Genomic DNA, 27,592 nt, shown 5'->3' on the forward strand with positions numbered 1-27,592 from the left:
TGCCTGAGGTGCCCTGTAGGCTGTAGGTCAAATTTTTGCGTCACATTTTATTTCCAATTTCCAATTTCAAATTATTTTATTATTGTATGAAATTGAAAATAAAAAATCCAAAAATAAATGTATAAATATATTACATAATTGAACGACATATTGTGTATATATTATTGATTTGAACGCTTAGTTCAGAACTTCAAGCATCAAACTTCAACACACTCGTTATGACTCGGAAAAGTTACTTTGACTCCGCAAGTAGTAAGAATAGTTCAAAAAAGCAAAATACATCATTACATCGTATAACTATTAAAAATATTATAATAATATATAATATTTCCAATTACAGAAATAAAATCACACAGTGGAACTCAATTATACAAGAATATATAATTATATAACAATAATTTGTATGATTTTCGTTAGAGATAATATTAGTTTAAATAATTAGCGTTTGAAGAACTGACTTTTTTTAAAATAGCTTAGCAATACGCATAGGTGCCTACCATAATAATAAATTACTATAATAGGTAGGTACCTAACTAATTTTATTTAATATTAATGAATAATGATAAGATTTTTACATCTTTTTCCTACTTATATAGATCTACAAATTTCAAAACAAAGTATATAATATAATTTACTGATTAATTATTTGGTATAAGTTAACATCGAAAATGAAATTATTATTAAGTACATTTTTTCCTGTAAATTTATAAAAATTGAATAATTAAATTTTTTATTATAAACCTATTATTGTAATATTTTACTGAATACATGTAAATTAGATGCAATAATATACTTCGTGAAATCTTGAATGCAACCTTTATGGTTATCATACAAAAATAGGTATACGGTAAAATAAAACAATTATATACGATTCATGTTAACACACGATACAGATACATATCAATATGTACACCTCACGTCTTCGGGAAAACTGATAAGAAAGTATAATATATAATATCTAATGATATATTAATGTATTAGTAAGACGTATCAACAGTGTTAGCTCGATTGGAAATCGTAGCTGATAAGGGTTGGGGTTGGCGGTCGGAGAGCTCGTTTGATCATTATTATTATTACACTCGCGCGCACACTAAAAAAAATACACGCCGTTTATTTATATATAGGTACTACGTGTATAACATAATATATATATTCGGTATGCGTGTGTGCAGAGAATAGAAAGAAAGAAAGAATAAAAAACACGTTTTTTTTTTCTTTCCACCGCGTCGAGATTCTCCGTGTGTACCAGAGCGTATACGGCGGCAGCGTTGGTCGAGTACGGACCGTGACTGTGTAGTGATGGCGCATCGGCGGGGGGACGAGTGCGGCGACCACTACGATGGCACGTCCCGTTACCGCCGACACCGGTCGGTCGTCAGTCCGTCCGATTCTCTCTGACTCTGTCTTTCTCTCTTTCTCTCCAAGTTTTTTTACACACGCGCGCGACTACGTTTTTTATTATTATTATTTTTCCTCAAGTGGGCCGTTGGATTATTATTATAATATTTTATTGTAACCACGAACGTGTTCGCCCAAGGACGCGCACGTCTCGACCATATAATATCATATATTCATATACCGAGATTTCCCGTCATCGTTGCGGGTGGCAGCGGTGCGTTCTATTATTTTTATATATATTTTTTTTCCAATATTATTTTTCCGTACGGAAAAACGTATGCCGTCGCCGCCGCCATATACCGTTAGACGCGATGATCATCGTGGTCGCGGTCGTCGTCCAAGGACGCGTTCACCAGCCACCGCTAGTGCGATGGTTCCGCGCTCGCATTCAGTCCGATTCGTCGGCAGGCGGTCGTCTTCCACCGCCGCGACTGGTGGTAGGACCGGCAGGGACCCTATAGCTATTGTATGTCCGTCGCCTTCGGGCACGTTGACCTGGTCCGAGGGAAAAACGTCTAAATTTAAAAAAAAACCGTCTGTCATATGTTCAACCGTGCACACATGGTATTTCTGTTGTAGATTAACACTAGAAGATCGTCTTAGGAGACTTCAAGGTCAGGGATACTACTGCAGCTATGTGTAAAATAGCTAATTAGCCTATATTAGGAAATGCATTTGCCCCGACAACATTTCCATACGCTATGCATTGTTTTAGTACTAGTTTCATTATTATATTTTTTGCATTGACATATAGTAAGAATTTTAGTAGGGAAAAGTTTTAAGTCTACATTGTCTAGACAGTGTGTATGATGACAAAATACCGATGGTCAAAGTAAATAAATTACCTATTATAATTAACAACATTTGATTAAACAGAAAATTATCAAATCAAATTAAAGGTATTATTATAATATGCATTGGTAAGATACCTTTTATAATTTTACAAATTAAATATGAATCACTGTTGCGATTTATATTATTACCTATTTAGACAATGTATCTAAAATATTAAATTTTAATTAAAAATGTTGTACAAAATAACCAATTATTATTATTATTATTATAAAAATAAAATGTTATTCGTTATACGTAATTTATTTAAATTTGTTTTTCGATCTCAAAACAGGCATTGGAGACAAAAAATCCATTTTTGCGCCATCATAATATTATGGCACAATAATAAGTTATATAAATTCGTCTACACTGGGCTACTCGTTATAATACCGTAATATAATATATAATATGATTCGCGACCTTAATTGCCGGATCTGCTTGTATAATACGTATATATACCTATGTATGTGTATAGGCACCTTGTACAATCATTAATGTCGGGGCACATTATTTGTACATATACGTACATGAGTATAGTGGCCGGTAGTACACAATTACTGTATGTATGTGTGTGTGTGTGTGTATACTTACGACATTACACATACAAAGTACCAACGGTGCAGAGCCGTGTGCATGTGATAGCTGCAGGAGACCACCACGCTTTCGTTGAGCGCGCGCCGGACGATGACGCCGAAACAAAAAACATTTACAATTTTATTTATTGTTCAGTCGCGTAGGTACCTAAATATAGCATTATATTCGTGTACGGGACGCGACAAAACAATAATTATTGTGCAATGGCGGTACGTTTGTTCGTTTCCCAAACGTTAAAGTGTACATATACTTATATATATATACATCACCGTGCACATAATAATAAGTTTGTATTATAATGTATATAATATACGGACATTAAATATATAGTTTTTGTGAGAGTAGGGAAAAATACCAAAAATTTCCTAAATGACATAATGTAAGTCATTAAGTCATTATTGAGGAACACGAATTTTCAGCACACTTTAGCGTCCCTTATGTAGTATTTCCAATCGAGTTAATGTTATTATAGCGTTGGTGATATAAAAATATGTTCGTTAAAACGCTTAGTTAATTGTCGTCTTGATGACATTTATAGAAGCCGGTCGTTCGGTATAATATAATATGTATATTGTATACATACATATTATATTGTGTACACACGACGCGTGGATATTTTATTCGCCTAATGTCCGCTAATGTATTTTGTAGCAAATATAATAATCTGCGTACTCGTTAAAATTACTATACACATTACACATATACATATGTATAGAAGATAGAATATAATAATGGATTTATATTTCCTAACTGTAGAGATGTGTTTAACGTACGTTTTATTATATACCCTCCGACATACGATTTTATTATTATATTAATTCTCGCACAACACGTAAATCACGTTATTCAAATTTCCATATATTTAAAATTATATATATACCTAAATTATAATAATAAAACATAATAATTTTATGAGTCCGATTGCTAAAGTCGTCTTGTAATCTTTTTATACAACAGTAAACAAAAAAATATATAAATGTAAATAATATAAATTTTAACTCCACGATGTCGACAAGCCCGATGATAATTTATGTGAACATTCTATTGGCAATTTCACTTTGATACCGTGCAGGTGGTTTATGAAATAGTTTTTACCTAGTCAAAGGAATACCATTACATATTATTATATTTAAACTTTTATACATAAAATATGAATTTATTTCTCACCAAAGTTGGGAGCATTACTTTATATTATACCTATTAACTGTATGTTCGTATAAAGTAGATAATACTCGTAATAATCAACTGTATATGAATAGGAAATACTTCTCGTTTGGTTAACGGAACAGGAGCAGCGTAAAATCTGGAATGAGATTCTTGAACTACTGGAACCAAGGACACTACAACGATGATGAGAACCGCCTGAATGACGATTTAAAAATATTATAAATCGAGATGGGCGTGGGTTATATATGGTTTATATTATATATAAGAGGGCAAGAAAATAAAAATCGAATATTGAAGTCTTACTCGTGTAGTATATAGCAATAAGTGCTCAAGGTGTAAACATAGTAATAATAATAATAATGAGTCGTCGTGGCCGTCTCGTAATTGATTTCACTCTTGCGTTCAAATTTTGTGAACTACCAAATAATAATATAATATTTACTATATAGGTACCAGGTACCTAGCGCGTGTGGGATAGTTGAGATTATGTTTTTTTATTTTCTATTATTATTACATTATTTTATTGCTGTCAATCCTGTTCCCCCCTGACATTCCTATTAACGTGTGAATTATAGTAAGACGCGTATTTAGTTTATAAATATATATTACAATAATTTACCCACGCAATAACAATAAGTAATATGTGATGATATTTATTATATATTATTGTTTTTAAAACTGCAAATTCTTAAACGACTTTAACGATATCTTATAATAATTTGATGATAACTAATAATTAGTAACTACCTATGCAGAATGTTATGGAATATTCACACAAATATTGTATTATAATATCAGTACCTATGTATAAACAATTGTAGGTACAATATTGTATTAAGTTTATTTACTTTACTGTTTAAGTGCTGTCGGTTAAACAGGAGAAAAGTTTATTTTTTTAGTATCTATTTATACATACAATATACATAATAATGTAATGAAAAAATTTTTCGGAAATCAATTAAAAATTTATTTAGTCGATATACGTAATAAATAATAATACAATAACTATTATTATCATACATAATATCTATTTGTAAGATGATTGGGCGTGACTTACTGACTAGAGAATATCAACTTTATGGTTTATTTAACTCTGTATAGGCACTATACAAGATACATACAATAAATTATATTTTAAAAATATTACCATTCCACGTTTGAAATTCATATAGGTATATATATTGGTAGAATTTTTAGATTGTCCTGCAGGAGTTTACAACGATTTGAGCAAATAGCATAAATAGCACAAGTTATTAATTTATTGTGCTTTTCAATACATATCTACTGCGGAAGGATCGAAATCTTGAGTGAACAAGCTGGACACGCCTAGACATACGAGCATTCCGTAAATACAGCTGATATTAAAATACGTATGTATATAGCTAACAATATGGTTATTAACAAATAATGTTTAAAATTTCTCTTGACGAAAATCGTGACGTGTTACTTCGGGTTGCTCGGGAACCGGATCGTTTATACATGTACAATGTAGGTACATAATATACATGATATAAAGTCGTCCAAAACTAACCATATAACACTGACTTTTCACTTATATTTTCTTTTAGGCATTTAAATATATAATATTATATATTATTAATTTCGTAAATGCGTACGATGTAACACGATAACCAATCTACAGATAAACGCTGTACGCATCAATGACAATGTAAATCGTATGGACGGTGTAAATGTTGAGTCAGAAAATTTTGCCGTACCATCGATAATCTCGGAGCTTTGCAATAGTTGTGGTTTTGGCGTTACATCATCTACCGTAAGCGCACCACAATGTCTAATAGTGTTACATTATAACCCCGTCGTATACAATTAATATACTTAGTCATAATCTACCAGCACACTTATGAACCAACACCGGCAGTTGTTATTTTTGTTGGGAGTGACGTGTCTGACGGCTGCCGAAGTCCCTTTGTCTACCAAGGACAACTTAGACACCGAAATTATATCCTCACGGGAAGTTTCTCGAACCGAACCCCCACCTCAGAGTGCAGAACCATCATCCCAAGTCAAACTTCCATTACGAGATGAATCTCCATCCCAAAGCCAACTTTCAACTAGAAGTCAACTTACGACCCGCGTTGAAAATTCTACTCACTCCCTTTGCAACAGTGGTAGCAATGAAGACGTCAATGAGTCCACAATATCCGCTTCAACTACCGTTAGCATCGGAACAGTCACCGACGGACTTCGCGATCAGGTGATACGACTGACTAATGAGCTTAGCAAAGCGGTTGCCGCGCTGCAAATCGCTCAGCAACGTGAACGAAAGCTGGCTGTGTTGGAGAGAGAGAAATACAGGTGCGACGATATTATAATAAATACAACCGAGTATAATATACATACGTTTATGTATGTATATGCAACGATTAATGTTAATAATCAACCACAGCTTGTCTCAGATTTTGGTCTAATGTTGGATCTATATAATACAATAGAATAGTATAATTCTATACCTTATGTAGTATAGAAAAACCACTAATTAATTCGAAATTGAATGGGAAACACGATAATTTAAAAAATAACTTGTAAAATTATGTACCAACAGAACTATTATTTATTTATTTTTACTTTTATTAAATCGAGAAAGCTGAAACAGATCAGTGGTATTGCTTTTAAAATAGCGATAACATCAGCAATATACATATATCACTATTGGTCACTTAATATAATATGTCTGTATGACACGCATGAAGTGAAATTAGTAATTTGGTACGTTAAAAAATCTATTTATGTTTATTAAGTCAAATTATGGCAACGGCAGTACATCAGATTTATGATAATAATCGTCATGAGCTTATATAATTATATGTATTGCGCTGTGCTACACCCGGAGGCACATTCGCACAATTTTATTATTGTCTGACAGATACGTGTGTGATGCAAGTCTGAATGAGTAAATTAAAATTATTTTGACTTAACGTCGTAAATTTGAGTTAGTACCGACAAATATTAGTCAAGTTCAAAAATATAAGTTAAATACAAGAAAGAATATAAGTACATATTTTAAAAAGACGTATGTTTTATTTTAAATGTATGTATCTAAAAATAAATATTGTATTGTTATAATATATTGGGCACTATAATTAAGATAAAACTATTATAATATGAGATAAAAGTGAAAAAAAAATTAAGGAATTTAATTAATTCAACTTGACTAAAAACTAATTAATTGAATAGCAAATTTCAACTCGTCCATAATAATTAGGTACTTACATATACCAAATTTATTAATTCTCAAACTTGCGTGCATTATACAATACATTAGTTTATTACTAATAAAGTAATACCTAACTATTATGCATATAAAAACTTAGCACCGATAGGTTCTTACAAATTATTATAATATCATATTTGGTATAATTGTGTAATACATCACACAATAACATGTCATTGCAGTTATGTGAAAGCGGCGTCGGAGAAGGTGCTAGGTTTGGTGGATAACGTGCAGCACGCCGAAAATGGTCTAGCCGCTGACACTTACAAGGAACGGCAGGTCCAGCAGAAGCTGGCCCGCACCCACCGGACGCTGGGTCGATCGCGTCGCCGGTTGCAGGTGATCCGCCGACTGTTGGCCGGCGCAGAAGTGGGTCTGGTGCACTTGGAGAGCAGTAGAATGCTGAGCAAGTGCAGCGGGAATAGCAAGAAACTACAGGACACGCAGCACAGCGCTAAGTCACCGTCTTTGAATCACGCATTGGACGTGTAATCAGAACAGTGATAATATTTTTACTAAACGGACTCATCTCATATTATATATCACACGTATTAACGGCATTCGTTACTCGCTGCACTTCCCGGCGTGTGCATTGTTGAATTATCTTTAAGTGGTTTATTTTCATTCTGTTTTTTTTTTGCTTAATTAAATCCGACTAATCGACACTTTTCGATTTAGAGTCGTTATATATTATTATTATTATTATTATTATTTTATCAACGATAGGTCGTTGACGGAACAGTGTTAGATACACACAAAATGTATACAATAAACCGTAACACACCGCCGCGCCGCCACGTTTCGCTCTATAAATTCTTTTTACACGATTCTCGGAACCTTATTAAAATGTAAACCGTAACGTGTCATTATATATTATTTTTTCTTTTAAATAACGTCCATGTACAACGAAAAGAATAAAACGAACATATCATTATCTTATATATTGTTAAGTCTGTACTCTATATCGATTCACAAAACGTCGTTGGACCGCGGTATAATAATATCTGTCTGTGGTTACGCCGATTGATTCGTCCGAGTCGACTGCTGATATTACTATTACCATACTGCTGCACTGGTAACATTGAAAATCAGTCGACAAAAACAGTATGCATTATAATGTTATTAAATAGGTAGACAGCATATTATTTGTTTATTCATTTTAATTGACTTACGCCCAAACGGGCAATATGAGAAAGAAAATTTAATGATATTATGAATACAATAATAGTGTTCAAAGTTCATATTAATCGAGTCCAAATTAAATTTTAAATATTGATCTGTAAAAGTCCTTTGTATTATTATTTTATAAATTCGGCAAGATTTTGGGTCGTCATAAATCATAAAATAATAAGCTCTTTGACTTTTTTGAATATTTTATATATCGCGAAACACGTTTGTATATAATATTTATTCCACGCGATGCAGTCTACCTATATACCTATTGATGTGATGTGTCACTCTTCCTTCCATGTTAGACAGTTTGCTAGAATATTAATTGTATGATAGTTGCAGCAATTCATCGTTGGTACTCGATAGGTGCAAGCAGTGTATGTATAATATAAGGTTTCGAGTTTCTCTTCATCGCAGACTGTAGTTAACTGGGCAATCAAATAAATGTTAATTTTGATTAACTCAATATGATATAGCTACTAGCATATTATATAATATAGATAATAATATAATATCGGCTAATAAAAAATAAGTCGATAAAACGTTAAAAACGATGAACAGCAAGGAGATTATATTATACGCACACTTATTCGATGATATATATTATTATAAATACACCACAGACCGGTTATATTTCTAGAGAAAAACGTGTATATTGTAGTAGGTATACCACCACGTGGTAAATCATCATTGCTCAGATACCCTGTAATTACTATACGGCTGTGGATCTATTAAAGGTCTGGTACATGTCGATTTGCTAATGAGAAAAAAATTGACAGCCAGTCGACTGTAGAAAGTGTGGGCAATCCTCTATATTATATCGCCTTCTTTATTGTAAGAAAATAATTTTCGACACGCCGATATAGGTCTGTTTTCTCCTCATCGTATCAAATTTTCCATAATTATACGGGATTATGAGCTGGAAACATTATGCGAATATATACGCGCGTATTACGCCCATGATATTATTTATTCCCTACCAATGAAATTCAAGTAAAATTAAAATTAATTATATTGTCGAAAAGATTAATCTTAAAAAAATTGTCTTACAATTTGTAAAGTTGTAATTAGTATTTCTCAGAATTAATAATTATTATTGAGTGTTAATGAATAAAAAATACGAAGTTAATATAATGTACAGCATCGTATGTAGATAAAATTATGAAAGTTAATTTTAAAATATATAAAAGACGGGTAGCTTTCATTGAATCATCTACGATAATATAATTAAAATTTTCTATACAAATTTATTTATTTATTTATTATGAAATATACAAGATGAGTCATTTTTAAAAATTTAGTTAATAGTGGGAAAAATATATTGATACCTATAATATAAAATAATTGTGGTGTACGTTATATTATAAGCACGATGGCAATGACGTTATAACGTTATACATTTTAATCATTTTGTAAGACTTTTTTCTACGTGCCCGAAATATGTAGTTAAATTGATTATTATTACTTATTTCAATCATAATCAAGTACGTGTCTCAAAAACGCACGGATAGTGGGTGACTTGGATTAACTCAAACGATAAAGCAAAGTGCATGCATATACCATATGGTATAATATGGTATATGGTATATATGTAAAGAGTATAATATACTATAGTATTATTAAAAGTGCTAGTTTGCTTTCGATTAACGAACAAATCGATCTTCGATTACGAATACAACATATTGAATTACGATAACGATTTATAACATTAGTGCTACTACAAGACTGGAATTAATTGTTATTGCCGTGGTCATCGACCATCGTTGCCGACTTAACACGATTTTCGCGATTTGTATACAAGTAGGTAATTACTTATATAATATGCAATGCATTAACTGTGACATAGTCTCAACAGTCTGGTATATTCTATACCTACATTATTTAACAGCAATAATTCATCTTTTTAGATAATATAACAATGTTAAAGTACGGTCGTTCATTAAAATTTTCTTCAAAAAAAATCGATTTGACTTTTTTGTTTTGTAAAAAATCATGTTTCATGATATGCTTCTGCAGCGATATAATATAATAATAGGCATAAAATACATTTAGTTAGAAGCTAAAAAAGTAATACAACATGCTTCGAGTGTTTTGGCACTACATTTTTTTTATATAAACAACGTTATAATGAAATATCACATCAATTATAAACAACAATGGTGATTGGGGAAGGGAGGCAATGTCTTCGATCAATTATCGAAATACGATTATATGCACAGAGCTTGATAATATATAATATAGGTGATAAATGAATAACACGATATATAGGTAAAAATATGATGATTATATTGTAATTTTTTTTTTCACTCGAAACGGTGTGGTGTCGAAAACAAATTGAAACAATATTGTTATAAAATCATAGCGGTTAAAAAAATACGTTCATACATATATATATTTATTCATATATACACACGGAATACGACGACTTCGACGCGAGGCCACCGCCGACGACGTGAAACTAAGTCAGTAGGTACTTGAACCGAAGCGGTTTAGAGAGCCGGTTCTCGAGTTCACGATTTTTTTCCCCTTCAGTTCACGCTGCAGACGGACGGAATGGGTTCCGATTTCAACCGCCTGCACTGCGCCGCCTCTCCGGGCATTAACCGGTCGGAGAAAACTGACGAGGAGGATAGGGGGAGTTAGGAGAATAGAAATAAAAAACGCATCGCGTGGTAATATAATAAAAATAATAACATGTATTCAAAAATGTTAGGGGCTTCGAAACTCTCGCCTCCCTCTGCGGCTACAGTGTTGAATTCCGCAAAATTTTTTAAAAAAAAAATCTTCATCGTATAAATGAAACTTTACACATACAACACACAATATACGCATATTATACATATATATATTATTATTTTACCTATTACAATATAAACACACGTACACATATATGTGTATATAATTGTACATAATATACTGCAACTGGTATATAATATATAAAATATATATGTATCTAATTGCGTAACTTACACTAAGGCATATACCAAATATATCTATCATCTATCTATCTATCTATATATATACATATAATATTATTATCAAAGAATGTATATACACTTTATCCGACAGACAACGCACAAACCACCGCACGTCCTGTTTTCGTATTATTATTATTATTATTCGTATATAATAGTCGTATCTTGAGGCCAATGGAAAGGTCTGTTACATAGTCGCCGTGGACACACATTATATATAATATACACATGCGGAAATGTATCGCGTATTCGCGTCGATATAATAATATATTTAAAATTTAAATATATGTATGTTTATATGTACTCAATGCACGGCAATAGCGTACACGCAATACACACCGCATTCACTAGGTTTATATATTATATTCAGCCAGACATATAATAATTATGTCGTTTTTATTTTTCTTCTCACTGTCACTTCAATTCTCGACGACGATCGTATAAACATGTTTAGGCGCTTATTAAATGTAAAAATACGTAAGATGGCCATAAGACATATATATTATTTTTGTTTTAGAAATTTGTTTACTCGAACTAAAGTCCCGAAATCGCGTAGTATGGTCTATTTTATTTTTGATACACAATGCAGTACATTGTACTTTTAGGTCTCAAATGTCAACCAGTTTTCAACATAATAATATAAAATGTTATTATATTATAATATTATTATGAAGATGAACAATACACTATTATGGTCATTAGCAGTTGGGAGACTGATTTACGCGGAAAATGACATATTATTGTAATCAATATCGTAATTTCTGTATATTGCGTTTCCCGACCACGATGCTTATAATATTATACTAATGAATAATAAGTTATATTATGTTATATGTACTCATGAAGTCGTATCTATACTAAAATTATGTCGAAGATAATATCAATAATGACGTAAATAAGTGATGTTGGATATGAATGATATTATGATATAATTTAGTGTGTGATAGTTCGGATAAGAATTGTTGGCGTTCACAAATGAAAAAAAAATACAATCGTGTTCATATCATTGATTTGAACATTATCATATTTTATTAGTATCTACATAATTGCTTAATTATTAATCGCCTATACTAGATACATAGGTACTGATATTAAATATTAATAAACTGAAATGTATCCATTATCGAATTTCAAGAAAAGTACTAATATGTTGTTCAAAATCAAAATATAATATAGTAGATACATAAATTATAGTCACTCAGTGACATATTATAATACAGTGGATGGTAATTAGCAGTATTCGTAACTCTCCGCTTTTAAAAATAAAAAATGTGAAAATGTGTTAATAAGTTATGTAATACAGATATATTTTTTAATACCCATTTTTCCTAGTAGAAATTTTTGTATTTGCGATTCTCTATAGAAAATAACAATTAAATTAAAATTTCAACAAAGGGAAAGAAAACAATAATTAAATAATAACTAATGAGATTATATCACTATGATGTTTGAAACCTATTAATTTTATTATATTTAGGTTTCCCAATAAGAATAAAAAGTAATATTTGTATTGTTAAAAAACGAAAAATATAATTTTAATAATGATTAATTGCGTTTCTCCTAGGCCCTAACCCACATTAAATTCAGGATTGTATCTATTCATCGAAGAGAATGATAGAAGAATCCCAGGTTAAGTTAGGTTAGATACCTTCTTAGGTTAAACTGTAAGTCAAGTTTAACCTTAGAGGTTATCTAACCTGGATTGGTGGATTTTTTTTCTATTTCGTTTGATTAAATTAGTTTATAAATCCAGCGTTATTGTTTTTCTGCATCGGGAGAAAACGTAAACAATGTTTGATCAGAAATACGTTATTCAGACAGACACACAAAAACCAGTTGTTTAAGTATGTGTGGCGTGTCTAATATTTCCAAGACGTGATCGCGCTGGTAAACGGCAACATCGCGTCCGGATCCCACGACGACGGCAAACGACTTCGAAGACTTCGACGCCCAGTTGTTGTATTTCCCATTGCACATCTCTTCAACGACGGCGGTCCAACTCGTGCAGTTTTTTCTTCCTCTCTTTTACATTACACTTCTGTATTGGATTTTTTATCGGAAATTAAGAAGTTCCTATTGTGTACATGTTGGTATTATTTTAATCTCATTCATTTATTAAAAATATAATATATACTAACGTAGTACATGTGATACGTAAACACGGTCTCAGCGATATATTGATATATTTATATTAAAATTAAAATTATTTACAAGATTTTATTTATTTTGCTTGTGCATAACTTCAGATACAGCTGCTTTTAAAATATGGTATCACGGTTTATAAGAACTGTGTAGAGATCGTATTTATTTTCGATTCATTTATATAACTTCCATCAGCGTTTCATAAACACATAACGTCATAACATATAATACATACCTAACCATAAATATATATAATTTAGATTTACGCACTCGACGTATATACTTTGACTATAGCTGCACGATTTACACACGTCGGACGCTATAGAGAAATTATTTGTTCAAAACGATTTATCGAATATAGATATAAACTATCGAGTCAGTAAATATTATATTATAAACTTTGTATCACAAAAAATTGATAATGCATATAAGTACTATTATGTATCAACAGTTTTCGCTACGGTAATTTTTCCAGAAACGAAAATGGACAAAATTACGCGTTTAGGCAGATGCGATTACGCTGCGGACATGAAGAGAGATTAATATTTTCGCCAAGATCCCCAGTTTTTACCTCAGAGTGATTTTATCTATGAAATGTGCATCTCTCATTAGTATAATATTATTTATCCATACAGTCATTTAACACCACTTTTATTTGCATGTACTTTATTATAATGTGATATACGTGTATGAAATTATTTAAAATTTCAATTCTATACGTACCTATGTCCTATATATAATATAAAATACGACGATATCAATATGAGTATCCCCAGTACTCGATAGGATTGATGTACCTATCTACGTTTCCGATGATTTTCCTAAGTCACGTATAATGGTGAACGGGTTTGTGTTATTAAAAACACCACAGCATGTACACAGTATTATAATACATATGACGAGTGTGAAACGGATCGTGAGAATTTTCGTACGCGTGTATATTATAAATATATATATATATATATATATTAAGTATACATATATATAGGTGCATCAGACTCACGGTGTCGTGTAATTATTATTTATTTTCGTTTTTTGTTTTTTCGTCTTCGGTTGGGGTGGGCGTAACACGAATAATATAAGAGCGAGTCGCAGCACCGTTATAAACCTCGCGATTTTCGACGTCGAAACCCGGACGCGCGCGCGCAAAATGCCAGCCACCGAGGAGACTCTTATTTCGTTATGGACTCGGAATCTACAGGAAACCTCAGGTAAAAAAAATATCTAACTTGGATAACATTACTATTATTATCATTATAGTAATAATAATAATTCGGTATGTACTACCCACGCACGCGTATACAGGTAGGTCTGTATACCTATATTTATTTATATACATAATATAATCACTATAATATTATAATATACCACACCGTGACGACGCTGCACCTCCATCAAGTTTTTGCACGCGACGTTCTCAGGTCAGGATAATATATTATTAGGTATAGTATTATAATACGCCATTGATAAATCACGATTGTGCCGAATATGTATGTATAGATACAATTATCATTTGGTCGGCTGGTGTAGTATTGTGCATCTTATTAAGTTTGTGTCGGGTGCGCGAACGATACTATTACAATAAAATCGGGTTCAGTATTATAATAGCCATCAAAACAATTAAAGGTGGGTTGTCCGGTCCGATTCCTCTCGGAGTTCGCCGTTCCAGCGTTTCAGAATAATTATAGGTAGGTATAGTCCTAGATTTGCTTTTATTTTATCGTTTAACTCAAGAAAATTGTTTTTTATATATAGTCAAATTATAATTGCACTACACTACTATTATACCCTATTTCCTATTTCAAATACTTGACCAAAGAACAAATAATTCTAATACTAAACTATATTATAGGTATTATAATACAAACAATTGACATATTATACTGCGCATAACACTAAATCAATTAATTTTGAATATACTTTAGGTTATAATATTTTATTATATAACGTAGTAAGGCTATGTACACGTTTAATTATTGAAGTGTAGGAAAATATATAGGTACTATATCTGATATTATATTAAATTAATTTGTAATGCTGTGAACGTTCATAATATATAATATAAAGCGTACCTATATACAATGTTATGTCATCGTTGTATATAATATACGATATAGTTACAGTTAACTATAAATTATAAGCGCATAATGATTTTAACCACGTACGAGTGTAATAAAATATGCATTCCGATGAAATTTGTCGTTCGCAGTTTATCAGATAATAAATCCGAAAGCCTTATTGTTATATAAAATTGCAGACTTATGGAAATTGACCAATTAAAATTGTTGGTTGTGGCTATACAAATTGCATTAAAAAAATCACAGACAACGTGATCTTTATAAATAATTATTATACCACATTATCAAAACAGTATTATACGTGAGATAAATATTTGAAAATTCGTAAAGTTTGATTTCAGATATTTTTTTAACACTCGATCAATTAAGAGACGATTTTATCATTTCAAGTAGTAGGCGCTGTGCATGCCGCCATCACAGTTGAAAGTCGTCTCTACTTAAAATAGCGTTCAAGTCTTCACCACACTACAACGAGACAATTAATAAAAATACAAAACTTCTCATGGACCACGCTATTATACATCGATTTATCATCAATTCAATTTAATAACTATTTTAATAATGGGTATACCTGAAAATTATTCCAAAATATGATTATAATATTATATTATTAAAACCATCGTATATGCCTTCTTTCTACTTCCTAATGACTATTATTCGGAATGTAACGAAAAACGATGAACCGGTTTTGACGCAGGTCAATCCCAGAGGTCGTCAGTCTCCGGCTATATGGCAAATAATAATGAAGATTCGGAGGAGAAGAGATTATGAAGAATGAAAAATATCTAAAATAAATAATATTTAATGATGAATAGCAGTGAAATGTGCCAACGATATGTCAGAAAATCTATACACCAAGATAAGCAACTTTCCCTTTTTGAAATTGCAATTTTAATGTTTCGGCATTTGCTCAGAGAAAAACGCTTCATAATATACGTATTCATACGTTATCACTCCGGACGAACGCTGACGAGTTTAATTAAAATAGATTGAAGATTGCACGAACAAATCAGTCAAGCGAAAGTTGATTATTCATAACATTATAACGTAAATAAATGAATAATAGTATACATACATCAAGAATTTAACGAGATTTTAAGACACCACCTTCGGAACGGACCTTAACATATTATTGAGATGTGTTATGCAAATATTTGACAGAACATTACATGCTCGAAGTATGTTATATTATGTATATGATGTGTTTGTACATGCAGTCCAAAAAACCAATTATATACAATATAGGGGCGGAGTTCACACACGACTTAAACGGTTTTCTAGACAACCGAATGTCCGAGTCCATGTATGCATATAACAATAATGTATAACGTGAGACGTCTTTTTTTGACGTTTCAAAAGAGAAATGGGTTTCTGAACATGCATTATTTTATAAACTACATACATGTATGAACCATTTAGAAAAGCTTATGCATAATGCCGGTGTACTTGAGTAAAAATAACACATCGTATGTACAGTGTGAGAGAATAGCTGATATACCTATATAATAGGTAATATTAAAAAAAAACAAAATATACCTATATAATGAATAAATGTACCTGCTATATTATAGTATAAATTTATTTGAGGTATAAATATGGCTATTGACTATATACCACAATGATGTATATCAGACATCGGTAACTTTATATCCTTGCATCCGGCGTTGTGGTTAAGGTGTTTTTTCCAAGCTAAGGGGTTAACCAACGCTTATGTATCTAAAAGCAACTTATACATGACAACACAATGTTTTTAAAAAAATTTTAGATATGCGATATGCGTGTTTAGTATGTATATGTATCCAAATGCATTCTTATTGCATTTAATAATATAACTATAACACTTTTTTGTATATACATATTTAAAAAATAGTATTGTCGGTATGCACCAATGTCGAATTTATATATCAATGGTCATTTTACAAACATGTTATGTATTATCTCATATGTTAAAATCATACTCTATAATATTATATAATTTAAAATAAATATAATATGACATGAACTAAAATGTCGAAATATACGGGTAGGTATACTTACGTTATTGTTTTCTACAATACTCGTATTATGTAAAGACGTCTCAGTACAAAAAAACCGTGTAAACAATAATAACCGATTTTATGGGTATCAAACATTATTTTTATAGTTGCTATTGCAGTTATGATCTAACTCGGGTATATTTCTGCAGTCTGCAAAAATCTGCAATCGGTTTATATGTCTTACAATAATGCATAGTTAATCGTACGAAAATTATTACGCTACGATAACATTCCGCCGTGCATGGCATATAACAATAATATGTACCTATCTAATATAGTACATATACATATATATGTATATAAAACGCGCATTTTTTGCTTATATATCTATGTTTTTTATCCCCGTCGAATTCTTCTACTGCTGCACCCGCCGCGCGCTGTTCAGTTGGGCACGTTATGATATTAAACTACGCGGTGTAACCTAGTTCTTCGAGTCTCACGAATGCGCACAGATCCGATAAAATGTAAGACGAAGGCCGCGACGGGCAACGTGAATTTGACGCCCGGATTGTAGGATAGGACGGGGGGGGAGATTGAGGTGGCTCGGAGAATATGAGGTATGAGATAGTGCGCGTCTTAAGTCTCGACACAGACAATATAATATAATGCGACAGCTAGTATACGTATCTATTAATATTGTCGAAATACGCACACAGAGGTGTATAATATTATTATATGGACGGCACAGCATCATGTGCGAAATGACAAAAAACGAGGCAGCCACGATGACGGGAGGAGTCCGGCAATATAAAAACAAAATGAAAATAATAATAATTTACGACGGAAATGAAATCGTGATCGGAGTATAATTTTTTGACTTGGTCGTGATCCGCTCGGGCATGTTCATTTCGTCAGAGGCAATAAATTAACGGGCGTCGTCGTCTGAGGGATATTATATACGAACCTATTTGCTGTACTCATACTGACGGTATACACGGTTATATGCGGTTATATTGTCGACCTACAAAAAAGATAAACTCATGACGATGCCACACCGTTTATGGTGGACCCGCGTATAAATATGAGTCATATATGATTTTCATGTCTCGTGTTAATATTATAACATAATCAGGAGATTGCTCAACATTTCGCACTCTGACCGATGAACATTATAAATCTTCGTTTGAAAAGTGATCTATCGTCCTAATACTTCTATTCTTTGTTTGTTTTTGCGTTAATTTATATCAACTGGACGGCTAGGTTAGGTACTATACATACTGTATATACATGCAAAATTATAACCCATAGGTTTAGTTGAATAAGATACCATCAGTTTATAAAATTAATATGTATTTCTAAAAACTAATACCATCGTAAACGATAATATTATTTATTTATAGGTACAATATGAATAGTCACTTTACTAAGTACGTCCTAATTCTAATTGATATAAATTTGTTAAAATACATGCGGTTACATTATACTCACACAAACTCACATACGTGGTTATACACGTACATAATATTATAGTCAATATGTAAATATAATAAATATGTATATTATATTAACTAGAATTGTTTGTCATATCTTTGAGAGAGAATGAGTGGGCGAAAAATCGATTTATATTCAGTTATTTTGATATATACCTATACGTGTACAGTGTACAGCCACGTTTTCAATAACGGCATCGCTGTCAACTATATAATAATATATTAATATAATGACACTTCGCTGCTGTAGGTACTTTGTATAGTCTCACCAATATACAATACATTTTAATATAGCGATAGCATACCGTTGCAGTATATAGGAACTTGTATTATACAAAGGTTGAAATATATCGATCGAATTTCTATCGCCCATATAACATTACGACTAAAGTAAAAAGGCACGCACACTTTTTTTAAATTCACACACGCGATGTATAAATTTGAAATTTCAAAGTTCAAAGTCAAATATGGTTAACACTAGGGCGTCTCAAAAATATAGGTCACTCATATATTATAATAAGCAGCCTTGTGCTTTAAATGTCTCGAAATGCACAACTGTACTATATTATACCGATTAAAAACGGTTTACGACCGCATAAATGCGACATTAAACTGTAATTATTGTTATAATTTGATTAACGGTATGAAACGCGTTAAATCGATGACGCGTATTATAATAAGTATACCACTATTATACCTGATATTTTCTTTGAAGAATTTATTGAATTATATTTTAATGAGAGTCGAGTACATTATATTATTTTAATGATTTAATATTATAATAAATTATTATCAGAAGATTTAGTATAAGAATTTTGCGAAAAATTCCAACGTACCGCGCGAGTTCACTACCGGGTGACGAACTTCATAGAATTGCGCATATATTAGGTATATATTATTAAATTATTTTCTCCGAAATGAGGAGAGTTGCAATGGACACAAAATGGTCACCATAAATAATTATGATTTGAAATTCGTGTGCATCCGTAGTGCATACTACAGTCTCCGTCCTGGTATGTATAGTATACACTTTGGCTGCAGCTGTGCCGGCAGTGGGGGGAGAATAGAAAACAATAATCGTGCGGCGGAGGTTTGCCGACTAGCGGGTATATATATACATACTTTTTACAAGTCGAGAGCACCCACGCAACGTATTTTGATTAATCTGGTCCGGGTAACTCGATCTGTTGGGATATACAGAAAACCGGTCCATCGCGGTGGTTTAGCCCCCTCTACACCTCTTCGCAGGACCGTATATAACATATAATAATATATACCGTGCACCCGCCCCTCCTTCTACGACCGACCGTTCCCCGTTTGCGACCGCTTACCTCCCCGTCATCCGCCATATTATATATATTAGGTATATTATAATCTAGTTTTGTACCGTACATTATAATAGAACTACAGTGGGGAAGGGGTAGGCGAGTATAAGGGGTACGGGCAGATCCGTTTCGACTTCGGGTGTGGTTCCAAGTCACGACATCACCTACATTTTGTTACCGACGGTATAATACTGTAGAGCTACTACTACAATACTATATATTATACTATAATATTACTACTATACCTACGCTATTTATTAACAATAATAAGTTATTATGGTATTGTAAATTATAATATACATAATAATAAGTACATATATAATAGTAAACTGTAGCTTTGATTTAGCCGAAACGATACACATTATTTATCAAAATATTGTAGGTACTTATTATATATTTTCAAACTACAGTAAAAAAAAAAAAAACATTCGCGGGACGGAAGCTTTTTGGGTCAGCGCGTTGAGTTGAACGCTTGTGGTACAGTTGTGTACATACATATTTATATATACTATTATAGTCTTGAATACGAATTCGTGGTTCTCGATTGAAAAAATTCTGCAAAAACCAGTTCTCAATCGGAAACTTTTTGAAATAATAAATGCAGTGGTGCATTAACGCGTGATAATGGTATACCTAACTATAAACGGTTATACAGCTAAGAGGTAAGTACAAAATTCCTCGGGCAGTGTACATACTTAATAATGTTATATTAAAATTTAAAAAAATATACAACTTTTATACATTTGCATAGTATACAATTTTGAATGTCGTTTCAATGAATATTATCATAGGGTAAGGTATACGTTTTTAGCGTTCAAACATATAATAAAACGTATATTTTCCTAACATCTATTTAATAGCTACAAGCCTACAAACGATATTTTATTTTATAAAACTGTGCTTAAATGTTAATTTTTTTTAAGCATTATCTATTTACTATTATACTATTGGTTTAAAAGTCAAACCTTCTACGGCGTTGTACGACGTACGATGGTCGTCATTACAAAATGTTATTTTTTCACGTGTCTATAAAATAACAACAAATATTATCATAATCGCCATAAGCCTATAACGTAACGTTCAAGGACATGGTGCGGTTTCGGTGATAAACTATTATATTATTATTATGGAATCGCGTGATTATAATATCTATCGTCGAGACTATACGGAGTGCACGATTGTTTCTCTCGGTCAAAAATGTTCATTCTGTGGAACAAAGATCTACAACTACGCATACACAATAACGTCGTACGCGTTTACGTACGTGTATATACTTGGTCATATGTAATAATATAGTTATATATCTATTATATTATTGTGTGACTACAAACGTCGCGCGTTTATTATATTATATATTATATTTGTAACGGTATACCTATAAACACTGCAGCAGCAACGACCTACCGTCTTCGCTAACACGTGCACACCGCGCGCCGCCACAGCCGGCTTTTCTCCGACTGCTTCGTGCGACGGTCCCGGTGTTGACGGACCTTAACCGCCGAATAAGAAAATAAAAAACCATAGGAGAAAAAAAAACATCTACACAAGTAAAAATAAAATTAGACGAAAAAAATAAAGAGAGAAGGAAAACGTTGGCGGAGCGGAACGCGTGTTATATATATATATATAATATAAGCGCGTATGTTTGTGTGTGTGTCAGACCGCATTAAAAACCAGTTTCCACGGTGCGTCTCAATGTTTAAACACGAGTAACCATTATTATATCAGCTCGGATAATTAGCCCGGATCTAAACACGCGGCTACTAAATATATTATATAGGTACCTGACAGTCAATCATGATTTTTTTTCAGTACCATTGTCGTAGATTTTCGTTATATGATCCATACGGGAAACGCAATGTACCACGGTCGCCGCTGACAGCTCCGCAGGTTCCGGATTTTGTCGTAATATTATTATGAATAATTATATATTCATATATGATGTATTTTATTATACATATCTACGCGACGGATGTATCAAAAATATAGGACACATTTAAACCATCTTTTATGCGCCCATATTTTAAAACATAAAATATTTCTTTTTTTTTTTTAATAATTATCATTGATACTATTGATAGAAATAATTTTCTCGAAGAAAACTAAAACGAATACAAACGACATAAACATAATTTCACAAAATTAATTTTGTATAGTAGCCATAAAAATTACCGAATGCAAGACTATTTTTGCTGGGTTTTTATTATATAAAAGACATCCAAACATTTGAAGAGAAACTAATAAGATATACTGTATGATATGCGATGAATATCAAAATAATATAAAAAATACGTACCTATCTATAAGACTATACGCTAATGGATTAAAAATATCGATCGAATAGAAATTTCAACAAATTCGTTAATTACCACAAGCAGAACGTAGAATATTAATATACAAAAGACAATTTTTAACTGCGGTCGATAAACAATATTTAGTAACAAATGACGATTCATGACCAGCGTTTAAGTCCCATGCAATGGATACAAGAACGCATAATTTAAAAATTTAAAAAAAGACATTTAACAATAATAATAATAATAAAAAATAAATATAATTCATTGTTTTGACAGAGAGTGCAACAACCGTTATAAATTATTATAATTATTAAATGATGTCTTACTCAAGATTTCTATTTAGGTACATGTTATTTTTTACAGAGCTAAAACATGGCTATTAATTTGTGGTTAGGTGTATATAATAGACGTGTACATATACGTGTAGTGAGTATTAATTGCGATTCTTAAAAAAATAGTAATAAACCTTATCGTATAATGCCTAGAAATGTGTACTGCAGTCTACAACAGTATACATGTATATATATATATTATATATACTAATAGCAGACAAAATTAAATCCATGTCGTCCATGAACGCCCGTTAACGACTAATTACAGGATATTGTAAATTATATATTCTTTTAATCAGCAAAAAACCGCTTTGAATCCGTTGCGCATTTCAATTGAACACAGTTATAGTCTTATAGAGAGAAAGACAGTAAATAATAAATGCAATTATTTAAACTAAATTTGTGACACGTCAAAATCATACTTCACCTAATTGTTTAAAATAAAATGAGCTGAATACTCGAAATTACCAGGCATCTGATAATAGCAATTTTAGGGGGACATACATTTACAACAAAAATTTACCACCAAACATATTCAAATTATTACTTTAAACTTCAAATCCTCAATTTTAAAAATAATATTTTGTTGTATCTTATTAAATTTTAGTGTTGCACATTTTTAGTTTTATTTTAATTATTATAATATCGATGGGTTCATATTTTTTTATAAATTTTTATTAGTCTTTCTTATTATAAATCATTACACTTCTATAAACGATATATATTTTATGAATATTCATAACAGGCGTTCAATCTTTAGGAACTTTTTAGTTTTTTATAAAATTATTTAGGTAATGTTAGACCTAGTGGATACAAAATATAAATGTATGTATTATAGTAAAATATTTTGCAATAATCTTTATATTTCAGACAACAATGGGATAAATCTCTTTTTCTAATTCGTTGAATACCACTTGATTGTACAATTGTGATGTAGCTATATGTTATATTATGTATCGTTATGAGCTGATGATAACAAACGATGTACTGCAGCAATCTTGATGAAGAACGAGCATAATAAAACGTTATATTACGAAACCTATATAGCAGCTATTATCTTGATAACATCGTCGTCGTTTCATTTTTTTTTCTCCGATCATAAAACACGATGATTTCGAGTAGAAAACGCAGGTTGTGTCGGTATGTTTAAAAAATTATGAACTCGAACGTGCACCGGAAATACAAATCTTACATAATAAGCAAAGACTAAATGAAATATACGTCATGTTATTTTTACATTGCCTGTGTAATAATAGGTATGAATGATGAGCTCAGTATTATAATGGTTTAATTAACGATGAAATAATTACACGATTGTCACAAAATTTAACGTACAGAAAAAATAAATTCATCCATGGATAAATTGCAATATATTATAATGTACCTACTTACTACCTATGTAAATTAACTCTACAATTGAGCTGCAGACACCATGCCTACTATTTCCTAAATTTTACGACGACTGCCAATATTGGGCTAGTGTGAAATTCTTATAAAGATTATATATTTTTGATTCCGAAAAAATTTAGGTAAACTTTAGTCGACGTGCAGTTTCATATCGTGAAATCTCCGCCGTTCATCGGCTCGAACCCGATTCGAGCAAAACGTGACGATCCAGTTTTTTTTTTTGACTGGACGAGCGGTGATTCATAATAATACAGCCGTGTGGTTTTTGTATATTATATACCGTTCGAGATTCGCACACGGAACTCGGCAAATTGGTCCGGGCGAATTATTTTTTATATTATTATATTATATAGTAATATAGTATATTGTTATCCATGAGCATTGCGGGTGAAAATACGTTGTGCCGTGCGCGAATCACGACTCGAGACAGTCTTACCTGTACTTATATATGTATAAATATAAGATGTATAAGAATAAATACGTACACACGCTCATGAACACTACGGGATGAGTCGCACACATCCCACGCGCGCTATACGGACGTACCGAGCATAATGGAAAAAACCGACTTTAAAAGTGTATATATATACCTACATCTTATTGTGTATTGTGTACGTCTGCTGTGTCTTTGCGTGCGCGTATCTACAGATGTATATTGTTACAATTTTTTATGTGTACCTATATACATATAATACTCATACCTACTCTACAAAATCAACTATAATAGCCTGCACGATATTAGGATGACGCGCGACGTGAAGGATAAAAACAATTATTACTTTTATAGACCATGCATGCCGCATGGGTTCTGCAACTCAGGGAAAAATCGTGTGAGTGTGTATGTGTGTGTGCTATTGAAATTGTATCCGGTTTGTCCACCCGGGTTATGGGGTATAGGTAGCTAATCCTTAGATAGGTAACAAACTCCTACGTCCTATTACCTTTTTGACGATTGATCCACCATCATGATGTCAAAAATTCCTGTTATTAAATATTTTGAAAACTATGTATTATTATTACTACACATGGTTTTCTACCATTTGAGTCCATAATATAAATATTTTTTTTGTGACTTGCTGATCAGTTATAGCATAATACGCATTCGAAGTTTGTTAGGTGAACTACAGAATCTCTCTCTTTTTCTCTCTATGAACAACATTAAGACAGTTAATAAATTATATTATATAATTATGCTTTAGTAATCGATTATCTAAGCTTAAAAAATGGCTACCATACACCGTATACGTTGTGTACGCACACGACGCCTGAACTAATAACTTTATTGTCACTTGTCGATAGGTACTATATATTTTAAATTATAAATAAATAGGCTTTAGTAATTGTTGAATTTAATAATTGCTTATAAATATTATATAACATAGATCAAGCATCAATTAAAAAAAAAAAATGTTAGGTTAGGTTAGGTACTATAAAAATATTATACATATTATATTATATAGAACCAGTTCGGTCACAGTGCAACACTACTATTGCAAGTTGACGATGTGCAGCATTCATGATATAGTATAGTAAAAAACCTAGGAAGTTTCTAGGTCAAATGTGTTAGGAAAAGAGAGAAGCTAAAAGAAGAAAAACCATCATTATCATTATTATACGGATATTTCGTCTATGATCTTTATACGCGTTTCGTACCTAGCCAGACATTAAGTGCACTCCAACGTTGTCAGATCTAGTGTCTCGCGGGGGATCCGTTACACGTCAAAATTTAAGCACTCGCTAATTTTAAAATACATATATGTACGAGCGCGAGCGCGTTAGTGTGTGTGTACATGAGTACCTACATGTTTATGCGTGTGTGTAAAAACTGTACACTTATGTGATTTCTATATCATAGCGTTTTATTTTCGCCGGCGGTCATGTAGAGATTTCATTCGGAGTAGAGTGAAAAAAATGGCAACGACCTCGGAGGCATGAATAAATTCTTATATCGTGTCAGGGGTCGAATTTCTCCGACAAAGCCGATCGGTTTTAGCCGAAAACAGACTTTCGTAGTAGTTATAATATATACGTGCGATAATAAAATTTACTATATATGGATATATTAATTATACACACACATATTCAATTTCAATACTATATTACGTGCATAAACTCGCTTCGATAATTAGAGATAATCTTCAGCTCAGACCCGTTATTATGTCTACAATAATTATTATTACATTAATTATGCAATAAACGACGAATAATTTATACATATATGTATAAAAACTACTTGTTTCTATTAACTACGAAAACTTTAAGCAGTAAACATACAAAAAAAATCCTTAAATTTACTTAATACGCTTTAATTTATTAATATGTTACCTATATAGTATATTTAATTAGAAACAGTATGAGTTGTGTCTTAATAAATTATTTTAAATAAGTTATTTGAATAGTTAGGAACATAAAATATATATATATTGTTGAATGTGTTAAAAAGACTTAAAAGTAAACCTATAATTAAGTATATCAATAAACATATTATAATATATGATACAAGTCATGTCTATACTCTATACTCACATGAAAAAACTGACACCAAACGATGACACGCTTTAAAAGAAGATTTGGCTAGGATTGATTATAAATTATAATATTTAAGTAAGGTTTAAATTTATATGTTATAAAGTATATTAAATAGATAAATAAATGAATTATTGAAGTACAATAAATATTTATTTTTTAGTATAATTTATTATAAGTGCTACGTAATATTGGATTCAATCAAACCAGGTTTGTGATTTGGGGGCATATGAGGCATTATTATATATCAACATTCTTGCACAGTGTAATGTGCTTTCACTAATCTACCCTCAGACTTTAGTCATTTACGCATATATGTAACTAAATTAAATTCCTATAATACTCTCATTCGTACGATAATTTATTTTTACTATAAAATGGAATTAACATTAAAATACTATAAAAATAGGTTATAACAATATGGTAATGCGTGATAGTTATCAGAATTGCAGACGACGCGATGTCGTTAAATATATGTTGTATTGTCAATAATAATTTTGTCGGTCGACGACGCGTTACTAACGGCCATAGAACTGCAGCAACAGCGTAATCATAAAGGTTGAAACACAAGAACTCGACGGGAAAAGTTTGGTACCCATATATAATATTATATACACTCGATTCGTTATTTTTTCTTTATGGCATCAGA

General features: G+C 31.6%; 1 protein-coding gene and 1 long non-coding RNA gene across 3 annotated transcripts in view; one reads left to right on the forward strand and one right to left on the reverse strand.

Moving 5' to 3' along the window:
• LOC114120736 (uncharacterized) overlaps positions 1-27,592 on the reverse strand; it is a 65,684-nt gene that overhangs the window by 35,786 nt on the left and 2,306 nt on the right. The window lies entirely within an intron of this gene.
• On the forward strand, positions 5,410-5,982 carry LOC114120738 (uncharacterized). Its single transcript, XR_007603126.1, has 3 exons — positions 5,410-5,481; positions 5,562-5,767; positions 5,848-5,982. It is a non-coding gene; the product is annotated as an uncharacterized LOC114120738 (long non-coding RNA).

This window comes from Aphis gossypii, chromosome 1 (assembly GCF_020184175.1).
Source record: "Aphis gossypii isolate Hap1 chromosome 1, ASM2018417v2, whole genome shotgun sequence".
NCBI classification, from domain to species: Eukaryota; Metazoa; Arthropoda; class Insecta; order Hemiptera; family Aphididae; genus Aphis; species Aphis gossypii.